The sequence below is a fragment of the Amblyomma mixtum genome, chromosome 9, assembly GCF_055824585.1.
Source record: "Amblyomma mixtum isolate Tamu chromosome 9, ASM5582458v1, whole genome shotgun sequence".
Classification (NCBI taxonomy): domain Eukaryota; kingdom Metazoa; phylum Arthropoda; class Arachnida; order Ixodida; family Ixodidae; genus Amblyomma; species Amblyomma mixtum.
The window spans coordinates 64,361,740-64,373,675 of NC_143020.1; positions in this window are offsets into that span (position 1 = coordinate 64,361,740).

The window sequence follows — 11,936 nt, forward strand, 5'->3', positions numbered from 1 at the left end:
CTGAATTTTGACGGGTGTCCACCGAGATATGTGAGACAGTTACTGCGTAATTTCCTTTCCACAAATACAATTTTCATTTTCTTCATTACGGGCTATCTTTGTCTTTCTTCTTTCACTCCCACTTCCTCCCTTCCTCTATGGTGCGGTTCAGGTGTCCACCGAGATGACAGAGAATTACTGCTCCATTTCCTTTCCTCAAAAAGCGTTGCGTTCAAACGGCGGCATCGTGCCGAACGGGTGGTGGCGTTCCGTGGACTCCCTGGCAGCGCTACAACACGCTGTCGCGTTCCACTCCTAAAGGCAAAGCTTAAGCGTCATTAATTAGCATTTAATTAGTATTCAGGCATTAATCAGTAAATAACCATTAATTATTGATTTGTCATCACTTAGTAATTAGTACTCAATTACATGTGGCGCCACCAGTGCCACAGAAGCAGTCAAAGTGGTGCGGAAAACGCTTTCGCCTCTACGCTCTTTAGACAGTCAAAGTGCCCCTGAATTTTTTTCTTCAGTGGCAACAACACATTTGGTTCCATTGACGTTCTCCTACAAGATTTTTGGGATGCTAAAAAATTGCCATCGATTACGTTACTTCCTAATGCGAAATTTGAGCGCAGCTCATCAGCTGTTCCAGTTTTTCGATAGACTGAGGCAAATAATTCGACGGCAGCGACGGTAAGTTCGGCTGCACGCACCTCTGGATTCTGGCGACGACGGCGCTGGGTCTCTGCTCTGGCAGCTCGTTTAGCCGCAGCGGCAGACGAAGGACTTCCACCGGTTGCCTCGCTCATGGCTCACAAGGAACTGGCAGAGAATAAACTATATAGGCAGGCGGTTCGCAGAGGCGAACGGCGGCGGCTAGGCGTTTTGGCTCGGGCGGTGCACATATCGGACCCGCCGCCACCGATCCGACGCTCTGACTGCCGCCGCACAGGGGTGGCGTTGGAGGAGGAGCGAAGAGAGCAATTAAGTTATCGGGGGGTCGCAGGAGTTGGCGCCAGGAGCGCGCGCAGCTAGAGCCGCCCTCTGCCCCGGCTGCGGAACTGGTTACGAGGGACAACGGCGACGGCGACGCCGCGAAACGCAGGAACGGGCGCCAAAGAGCTGCGCTCTGAACTTGCGGATGGATGGATGGATGGAATAAGCTAATATCCAACGGATAAGGTGATCTAAACACCCCCCGACACGCAGGTCAGGGGGCGGGTGCCGCCGCCTCAGATGCAGGCTGGGACGTCTTGGGTCCCAGCAGCCTCTTCAGGCATTTTGACGTGCAGGAGCTGGAGCACAGGGTCCGAGCTGCGCAGCAGGGTCTCTAAGGTGTCTCTACTGTCATATTGTGCGTCCCCCCGGGAGAGTACGGGCACTCCCATATTATGTGGTCTAGGGTCCTTCTCGAGCCACAAACATTACATTTATCGCTCCTGGCCTCATGTAACATGTGGTTGGACATAACCGGGTTCGGATACGTATAAGTTTTCAGTCGCCTCCACGCTACGGATATGGCAGGGGTACCATCTACACTGCAATCTATAATGCTGCGTGATCTCCCCATATGCGCTCTGCGCTCCCTCGGTCATCGAGGGGCCCTGTAGCAGCTCGGCGGTAGAGACCTCGATCCAGCTCGTGGGCCGCCTCGTTGCCGGGGATGGCTTCATGCGCCGGAGTCCAAATCGTTTGAATTTTTCTACCCAACTTTCTATTGCCTAGGATTCTGGCCGCTAAGGGCTAGATCCTTCCCTTGTTAAAATTTTGTACGGCAGTTTTGCTGTAACTAACGACAAACTTCGCTTCCGTTCCAACGCAAGCTAACGCGATCGCACTTTCCTCGGCAACTTCTATGTTCCGGCCGCGCAAAGTGGCAGCTCTCACGGTGTTGCCCCGGTCGCTGACGACCGTTGCCACCGTAAAACCGCCACCACCTCCCGCCGCGTCTACATAGGCCACCTCATGTTCCGAAACTTGCCGAAGTTTTGTCGAATGTAATTTCTAATGCTTCGGCTCATGTGTGCCTCCTGTGTTTGTTATATCACGGGTGTCGTACTTCCCTATCTACTTCCACATTTTGCGTGGGACCCCTATCCGGTTTTATTCCAACTTTGGTCAGAATGACTCTTCCTGTCCTCGTGGTGCTAAGAGAGGTTCGCGCCACCTCCGCCAATTCTGCCCATGTGTTGTGCACCCCGAAAGCCACCAGTCTCTCTGTGGATGCGCACATGGGCAGACACAGCACTCTTTTTGTGCATTTTCTCATTAAAGACTCAATCTTTTCTTTTTCCTCCGCTTTAAAATATAGATACGGCGTTGCATAGCTCACCCGGCTGAAAATGTACGCCTGCACCAGTTTCATCAAATTTTGTTTCCTGTCACCCTCGACCCCTGCTGGCCACCCGCCTAATTGGGCTCAGGCTCGCGTGATTCTCCAGCCTTCTGACAGTCTCGCCATTATGACGGGAGTATCAGGCCCAAGATTCTGATTTGCTCGACTATTGGTACCTCATTACCCGCCTTTTTAATTTTGATCTCTGACGGTGGCTTGCACCTTAAGTGCTTCGGATTATATATAAATATTTATGATTTCTGCGGCGAGCACGCTAGGCCTCTCTCGGCCGCGTACTCGACTATGATGTCGGTGGCGGCCTGGTGAAGGTTTCCGATGGCCGAATCACTTCCCCGGTTAACCCAAAGGGTGATATCATCCGCAATATTCTAAATTTTAAACCTCGAGCTTTGCCAATTGCTCGGGGAGCCCTATCATAGCCATGTTGAAGAGTAGTGGAGACAGCACCGATCCCTGGGGCGTACCCTTACTCCCTAGCTTCATGCAGGCAGTTCTGCCTGTCAGGAAGTCCCTGATGTACTGATATGTCCTGGTACCTACATTACCCTTGTTCAGCCCTTCCAGGACCGCATCATGCTTCACGTCGTTGAAAGCTTTCGTGAGGTCTAGCCCCAAAATAGTTTTCGCATCTTTAGACTTTGAGTCTATGTTTTATTTGGAGCATGACGTCCTGCATACATCAGTGAGGTCGGAACTCGGCCATCTCGTGTGGCCACAGATCGCCCTGCTCCATGAAGCTCATCAGTGTAATCTAGACGACGTGCTCCATCAATTTCCGAACGGATGAAGTTAAGGAAATATGTCGCAAATTTGCCAATTGAGGAGGCTTCTCTGGTTTCGGTATTAAAATAATGCTTTCTGTCTTCCACTGTTGTTGGAGGTCGCCTTTCTCCCAACATTCCTGCATGTAGTCCGTTAGATACCTAATGGAGTCATCGTCTAGGTTCCTGAGCATTTTGTTCGTTACCCCGTCAGGGCCAGGAGCCGACCTCGTTTTAAGTCTTACAATCTCTGCCGTTCCCCTTTTGTGATGGGTGCGCCCAGAGCCTCGTCAGGCGCTCCACCATTGTCAGGAAGTGGAGTTCGCAAAGTTTCCCTCACGTACGTCTCAATTAATTTGTTCATGAAATCATCATCGTTCCGTTGGAACGCGTGCCTCGCTTTGGCCAATCTTATACCGGATTGTGTCTTCGAGTTTTCCGGGTTGAACAAGTGCCGGAGGACGTTCCACGTCTTGGAGAGGTTCACGCTCCCCTCCATTTCGTCACACTTGTCCCAATTTTGTGCGCATAATTTGAAAGTATAGTCTTCGGTTTCCTTATTATGTCTCGCAATCCTCCTTCTGAGGTTTCGGTTCCATTTCTGCTTTCTGAGACGACGCTCCATGCTTTGCTTAGCTTCCCACATATGCAGAAGACGGCTGTCTGCAATCTCCGGGGCATTATCTCCTTCTATCGGTTTCTGTTGCCCTTCTAACGTCATATTTGAGCGCCGTCGCCCATTCCTCGATGTTTCTGATGGCCTCCAGTTCCTGAGTCCTCCTGATAACTCGAAACTGATCCCATTAAACGACGCTCGGCGCTCGAGCCCTGCGCGTTTTAAAGCCTTCGTTCAGTATGGAAACAATTATGTAGTTCTCGCTGCCAAAATTTTGATCCGAATTATGCCATTGTAAACCTTTTACGTTTTTAGAGATTGTCAGATCTGGAGACGTATCCTTACTAGCGCTATTGCCCACCCTCTCTGGACTCATGGGGTCTGTGTACACAGTTAGCCCAAGGTGGTCTCGGATCGGGGATTCACGAAGGATCGCATGCACTCATTCAGTGAGCTGACCCAGGCATACAGAGCCTCTCGCCAGCTCTACCCCCCGCCCCACCCCTCCCTAGATAACAGACACGCAACACTCTGGCGCAGATTACAAACACATACTCTCCCCTCGCCCCTTACCCTAACCCACTATCATCCCTCCTTCCCCACTCCTGCTTGCGCCCTATGCCCAGAACCCTTCGCTTCTTCCCTCCACATCCTTTCCCTCTGCCCGGCGGACCCTCCCCCGCGGGACCTAGAGAACCTCAAGACCTGGGAGGACTGGGAGACCCTGCTGCACTCGGAGGACCCGGCCGTGCAGACCATCGCCACCGGCCGTGCTGCCAGTGTTAGGAACATAAACACTTGAGTGCAGTGGGGTCGTGCGGGGACCCTGGGGCGTGCCCCGAATTCCTGTTAAATTAAAGTTTCTTTCTCTCTCTCTCTCTCCCAAGGTCATGCGTATCCTCCCACAGCTGTCTGCCTTTTGGGCATTGGTGCGTGTGCCCCCACTTCTGGTGACGTACATTATAGTCCCCCACTATCAACAGGGGCTGGTTGCTTGAAGTTTTGAGTCTTGCGAAGCAGCGCCCTGAACCCCAACTTCCTTTGCCTGGGCGAGCTGTATAAATTTTAAAAGAATAGACTAGAATCCTGTGTTTTGGTTAAAGCAAGATCGAAAGACTGCCGGAAAAGGCCCAAATTCGTGGAGCCCATGTGAAGCGCGTCCGGTCAGTTCGGCGTCCAACTTGCGTCCTCCACCTCCAGATAAAAAATTGGCAGTAGCTTAGCTTTGCTATGCCAGGATATACGTAGCGTGAAGTGAGGGCGAGGTGTCCACATCTCGGTGGACACCTGAACCAGAGGGAAGGCGCATAACTGCAGTCTTAGAACAGTGGACACCTCAACCGTGCTTTAAGCTAAGCGACGGTAGTGACAGGTGTGCGCTGAATGCGTTGGCATTGGCAACGTTGTGCCAGAAACGCGGCGCTGAAGCCATAGGCCGTTGGCGTTCGTTGTGTTCATTGGCGTTGGCGTGACAATGTTTTACACTCCTATCATTTTAAGGAAAGGAAGTGCGCGTAATGTCTCCCTGGGTCAGTGGACGCCTGAATCGTGCTTATAGGTACGTGGGGTGATGAGGTAGAGATGAGGGCTGCATGCTTTAGCGCTGATAACGGTGAGTGTACTCTCGCAACCAACGATTAACTGCCACCTGCCAGGGTGGCAGGGTGAATGTGTACTTTAATATAAATATATAAATACAAACAGGAATTTCTTACCACTTATGCGGGAGAACATGCCGTTCCTCTCGCTCGTAACGTCTCCCACGTGTATGACAAATTCGCGAAATACTTGCACAGACCTCGTCTAGGAGAAAGAGGCATGGGTGCAGCAAGTCGAGCCTATATCCATCTATTTCTCCGACCACAAAGTTTCCTTCATGACAAGCCTGAAATGTTAGTGGAGTGTTTCTTGAAAAAGGAAAATATGTGAAAAATAAGCCTGTAATTGTACGTACATATAAATTGGTAAATTGGTTTTTGAGAAAAGGAAATGGCGCAGTATTTTTCTTACATATATCGGCGGACACCTGAACCAACGTTACTAAAACTTGGTTCTAGTAACGTTGACCTGACCCGCGTCGTAAGGGAAGGGAGGAAGGTGGGAGTGAAAGAAGAAAGAGAGAAAGAGGTGCCGTAGTGGAGGTCTCCGGAATAATTTCGACCACCTGGGGATCTTTACCGTGCACTGACATCGCACAGCACACGGGCGCCTCTTGCGTTTCGCCGCCATCGAAACGCGGCCGCCGCAGTCGGTTTCGAACCCGGGTACTCCAGCTCGGTAGACGAGCTCCTTACCACTGAGCCACCGCGGCGGGTTGTACATACATGTCTTGCTCGAATTCTTTGCCTCAATCTATCGAAAGGCTGATACAGTTGATGGGCTGCGCTCAAATTTCGCATTAGGTATGTTGAGCGTTTAAAGTCCCGAAGAAACTCAGGCTATGAGAGAGAGAGAGAAAAAACTTTATTGTACAAGGAATTCGGGGCACGCCCCAGGGTCCCCACACGACCCTGAGGGACGCCGTAGTGATGGGCTCCGGAAATATCGACCACCTTGGGTTCTTTAGCGTGCACTGACATTGCACAGCACACGGGCCTCTAGAATTTCGCCTCCATCGAAAGTCGGCCGCCACGGCCGGGATCAAACCCGCGTCTTTCGGGTCAGCAGCCGAGCGCCGTCACTGAGCCACCGCGTTGGGGTAAATTTCGCATTGAGTAGTAACGTGATCGTAGGTGGGGTGGTGGTGGTTGCGACTGAGAGAAGGATAAAAAGGAAAGTGCACGGGCCTGCCGACTGGCTCGATTCGAGCCACCACCGCTGCCACGTGCAGATAGAAGAGAGTTGAAAGAGGAAAGAGAAAAAGTGAGAAAAGACGCGCGTCGCAACAACCGTGTCCACCGAAGCGGATTCTGGCTGAAAAAACAGATAAGCGGCCGTAGTACCCCACCTTACACACGTAATCGTCGGCAATTTTTATTGCGAAAGCAATACTACTTTCACTTTCAAGCCTTTGCGGTGCGACGGCGGTGCACATGAAATGACCTTTCGCATGACCTCTGTGTGACGTCACGCCGAAGAGCTGGGCGACCATCTCGCGCCGTCCGTGTGCGATGGCGGTGCACATGATTCATGAACGGCGGCCTAACTCCCGCTCTCTCCGCCAGGAGCGCCACAGGTGTTGTGACGTCACGCCGAAGAGCCGGGCGACCATCTCGCGCCATCCGTGTGCGACGGCGGTGCACATGAACGGCGGCCTGATTGGATTGGATTAGATTACATTAGATTAGATTGGATTGGATTGGATTGGATTGTATAACCGATGCATCACCACAAGTCTAACCACAAGAACCACCACCAGCTACACTACCAGCTGTACCATGGCGTAGGTACGGATATTGCTTTCGCAATTACCGGGCTTAACCAAGCTAAGCCACAGCGAATTTTTTTTCATGCTCTATTAACAAACCTCGGCGTCGCGCGCGGGTATATTATGCCGCAGGTGTTTCAAATACTCATGCAGAAGCGTACAAGGGTTTAAAACTATACGCACTACCGGTGGGCTGTCTTAATATTGCATTAGCAACTTATTGCAGGAATTGAAGTACCTGATACTGACGGCATCCTGACGAATTTGCTTTGGTTTTTCTAAATAATTTTTTTGCACGCGTTCCAACTGATGCGCAACAAATTTGTGCGCTCTTTGACGAAAGGCTAGAGAGAGAAATCGCGCTTTGTTGGTTCCGTTGACTCTACCCTGACCTGCCCGTGGCGTAGTCCGTTAATGTCCGCACAAACACAAAACTTGCGGAATGTTTGACACGTTATCGATGCTGCAATCCTCCTCTACAAACCGGAAGTTCATGTGGCTTAAAATTTGACCTTTAAACGAGCAGAAGCGGCAGCTTGGTTCTTGCGCCGTGCCACGTGGGCCGCCACAGCTCCTCGCGTTGCGCCGACAACGCCTGCTCACCTCGCAACTATCGAATCACGCATCGCCACAGCTGCGTGTGTGGAGCTGACAAATCGCGTGACGCGCCGGTCGCTATAACCACCGCGGTGGCTCAGTGGTTAAGGCGCTCGTCTACCGACCCGGAGTACCCAGGTTAGAACCCGACCGCGGTGGCCGCGTTTCGATGGAGGCTGAACGCAAAAGGCGCCCGTGTGCTGTGCAATGTCAGTGCATGTTAATGATACCCAGGCGGTCGAAATTATTCCGGTGACCTCCACTACGGCACCTCTCTCTCTCTTTCCTGTTTCACTCCCACCTTCTTCCCTTCCCTTACGGCGCGGTTCAGGTGTCCGTCGAGATATGTCAGACAGATACTGCGCCATTTCCTTTCCTCAAAACCCAATCTACCAATTTACTTAAATTCTGGAGGCCCGTGCACTGTGCCACGGCCGCTCGATCGCCGCTCGATCTCTCCTCCCTTGGGAGATCGAGCGGCCGCGACTGTGCGATATCAGTTCACGTAGAGGAACCCCAGGTGGTCGAAATTTCCTGAGCCCTTCACTACGGCGTCCTTCATAGCCTTGGTTGCTTTGGGACGTTAAACTCCGTGAGTCATAAACTTCTATTGCTGTTGTTAGTGGCTATTTATTAATAAAATAAAATAACAAAGGATGGAAAACCGCACGGAACAGCGAGTTGAAAAATATTCTATTGATTTCTGCCAGTGTGAAGAAAAGTTCATATCAAAACACTGCAAAAAAAGTCAGTGTTTACTTGTGCTTCCTTGTAGTTGGTGTCCTAGCAGCGTGTCGTGCCACCGCCGGCCTGAATTACGCAGTCCATCCACGGAACCGAGAGGCCCTTTTGGGTGACATGAAAAAGTGCACCAACAGATTCTCTGGCCATTTTCCCACAATGTTTTGAAGTGAAAAGTTTCACTACGAGGGTCGGAAGCGAGCTTCGCGTATGCCGTGAAACGGAATGGCGAGTTCTGCGCATGCGCGAAACCAAGTGACGTCACGCGCGGTGCAGGTGGCGCCACCTGCACCGTCGCCGCCGCCGCGCACTACTTAAAAACAAAATGCGTCGAGGCTGGGAATCGAACCAGGGCCTTTGGCATTCGAAGCGGAGGCGCTCCCACTCCAGCACGAATGCTCAAGGTTTGTGCATGAATAAAGGCGCATCTAGTGAAAGCATGGGTTTCATAAATTAAATAAGATGAATGAGAAAATCAAAGTAAGAAAAAAATTGAAAAGCATTAAAAAGAAGGAAGAGAAATAAGAAATGAAATGAAAAAAGTAATGTGAAGAAAAGAAACCAATAAAAATAAGGAAAATGGGAAAACAAAAGCAAAATGAAAGAAAAAAAATGGCTGAGGCTTAACTTGGTTAAGCCTGGAGAATGCGAAGCATCATCGTGTCGCGTAATTTGGAGGCGCACAACCACAGCGACGGCGCGAGGTGGGCCCCCGTTTCTCCACTGTCGTGACGTAATCGTGTCACGTGGTGTGACGTCACGTATCACGTGATTTGGAGGCGCACAACCACAGCGACGGCGCGAGGTGGGCCCCCGTTTCTCCACTGTCGTGACGTCATCGTGTCACGTGGTGTGACGTCATGCATCACGTGATTTGGAGGCGCACAACCACAGCGACGGCGCGAAGTGGGCCCCCGTTTCTCTACTGTCGTGACGTCATCGTGTTACGTGGTGTGACGTCATGTATCACGTGATTTGGAGGCGCACAACCACAGCGACGGCGCGAGGTGGGCCCCCGTTTCTCCACTGTCGTGACGTCATCGTGTCACGTGGTGTGACGTCATGCATCACGTGATTTGGAGGCGCACAACCACAGCGACGGCGCGAAGTGGGCCCCCGTTTCTCTACTGTCGTGACGTCATCGTGTTACGTGGTGTGACGTCATGTATCACGTGATTTGGAGGCGCATAACCACGGTGAAGGGCTGAAGTGGTAGCTAAAGTAGTATGCTTCGCATAAAAATATGAGAAATTTAAAAGATTGGTTTATGGTTTATTGGGGTTTAACGTCCCAAAGCAACTAAGGCTATGAGGGACGCCGTAGTGAAGGGCTCCGGAAATCTCGTCCACCTGGGGTTCTTCAACGTGCACTGACATCGCACACTACACGGGCCTCTAGCGCGCTGCGCCGACTGCGGAGCTGGCTACAACGGACAACAGCGACACCGCCAAACGCAGGTTTATTTTAGTTTAGTTTATGGGGTTTAACGTCCCAAAGCGACTAAGGCTATGAGAGACGCCGTAGTGGAGGGCTCCGGAAATTTCGACCACCCGGGGTTCTTTAACGTGCACTGACATCGCACAGTACACGGGCCTCGAATTTCTCCTCCAAAGAAATTCAACCGCCACGGCCGGGATCGAACCCGCGTCTTTCGGGACAGCAGCCGAGCACCATAGCCACTGAGCCACCGCGGCGGCCAACCAAACGCAGGAACGGGCGCCAAAGAGCTTCGCCCTAAAATTGCTACAAGGCGCTTTCAGGTCGCGGGCCTAATATTTCTATTTTTCTTTATATTTCTTGAAGACGCATCGCAAAATGCCAATTGTTGCACTCGTTTGACGTGAGAAACGGGCTTATTGAAACGGGCTGTCATGAGAAGCAGTTTCGGCTGTCATCAGCGGCGCCGGAGAGCCCTAGACCCGAGAGATACGGGGCATTCACAGAGCTGGAGTCAGATGAATCGCTCACCGAAGCGAGAGTATTAAAAGCTGGGTCGAGAGCACTAGTCGGAAAATAATAATCCTGATTACCATGTTTTGAATTACTGTCAGTTTCGTGACGTTTGTTAAGGTTGTCTTGCCCCATACTAAAAAAAAAGAAACAGTGGCTTATGCGCGGTAAGAAAAAAAGTTAATGTTAAATTAGCAGTCTTGTGCTAACCGGAAGTAAGCCACGATCCTCTAGATTAATCCTATAGGCCGCTACGCTCGTTATAACATAAGAAGGCACCCTTGAAAGTGCTTTGTGCAATTGCTCTAGGCTCGTCAGCGTTGCATGGCTGTGATGTATAAAATATGCGTTCTTCTTGATAAAAAAATTAGTTGCGAATCAGTGCTCATCTGCGTCACCTTCTACCTTTGTCCTTCGTCTGTTTCGCGCACAGTGTCGCTTCTTTGATCTAACATATTAATGGTATGATTTCATGAAGATCAGTCTAAAGGCGTATAGGCTTGCTAAAATGGTAGCGCTTTATTTTTCTGTTCTTCATGCCTCGCTTCCTGCCAGGTTCGTAACGCTACTAGGGCTCTTAAATACAAACTGAAGGATTGTTCTGTCTATTCCACAATGCTGCGTCCATCATCTCGCCGTTTCTTACGTTTCGAGGCCTCAGATGCTGATGCGGACTACCCTGTTCTCCGGATCCAACTGTTTCCCAGCTCAGGATTAGCTTTCCTCGGCCATAACCATTGGTTGTCGAAAGGCCCCGGCAACGAGATCTCAACCGGACCCAGCCAATCAGAAGCCCGCCATTTAGGCACAGTGCCGTGATTCGCTCCCTGCGGAAGGAACCATTGGTCGCAAAAGACCGCAGGAACGATAGTACGGTCGGATCCGGCGAAACAAGAACACAACCCGTAGACATATTGCGCAGTTGCAATTCCTTCCGGGCTGTAAAAAAGGGGCTGTGCACACATCGAACGCAGCTTGTGAGCCGCTTCTTCTTAAAGGTTAGCCTGTGGACAGCTTCAGTTTCCGCTCATTTAAGTAGTCTCGGGTGGCGATCACATCGTTGTTCGTCTTTGGGTGAGTAGCGTGCACCACTTAGTCCGGTAACCTCGAAAGTCATGCATGTAAGCACGAACTGCGTAGATATCTCACACTTGCTTGATAACAGTGTTCGCTAAAATATGCTGGTTGCAGTTTGTTTTGCCAGACAGAACGTGCCAAATGATCCACTGAAGCACGCCTGTTTTGAGAGATCCATCAGAGAAATGTGAAGAGAAATATTTGCCGAGGATTCTAGTCTAGCCATTGCGGTTGCTACTTGTGTGTTTATTTCATCGCGTACTTGTGAATGGTGACCACCAACTCATTTTGGTAGCTTGCAGTCTATGGGCTCAGTGCAGAAGCACACGATCAAACACATTAAGAGCATGGCATATTTCGAGCATTCGTTCATTGTGGGGCACTCTACGTAACTCAGAAATCTACTTCCCATGTGACGAGGTTCCCGCTGTTTAGAGAATTTTTCGGGTTGCCATGAAGTCGAGCTGTCGAGAGTGGCGTCTTTTCGTG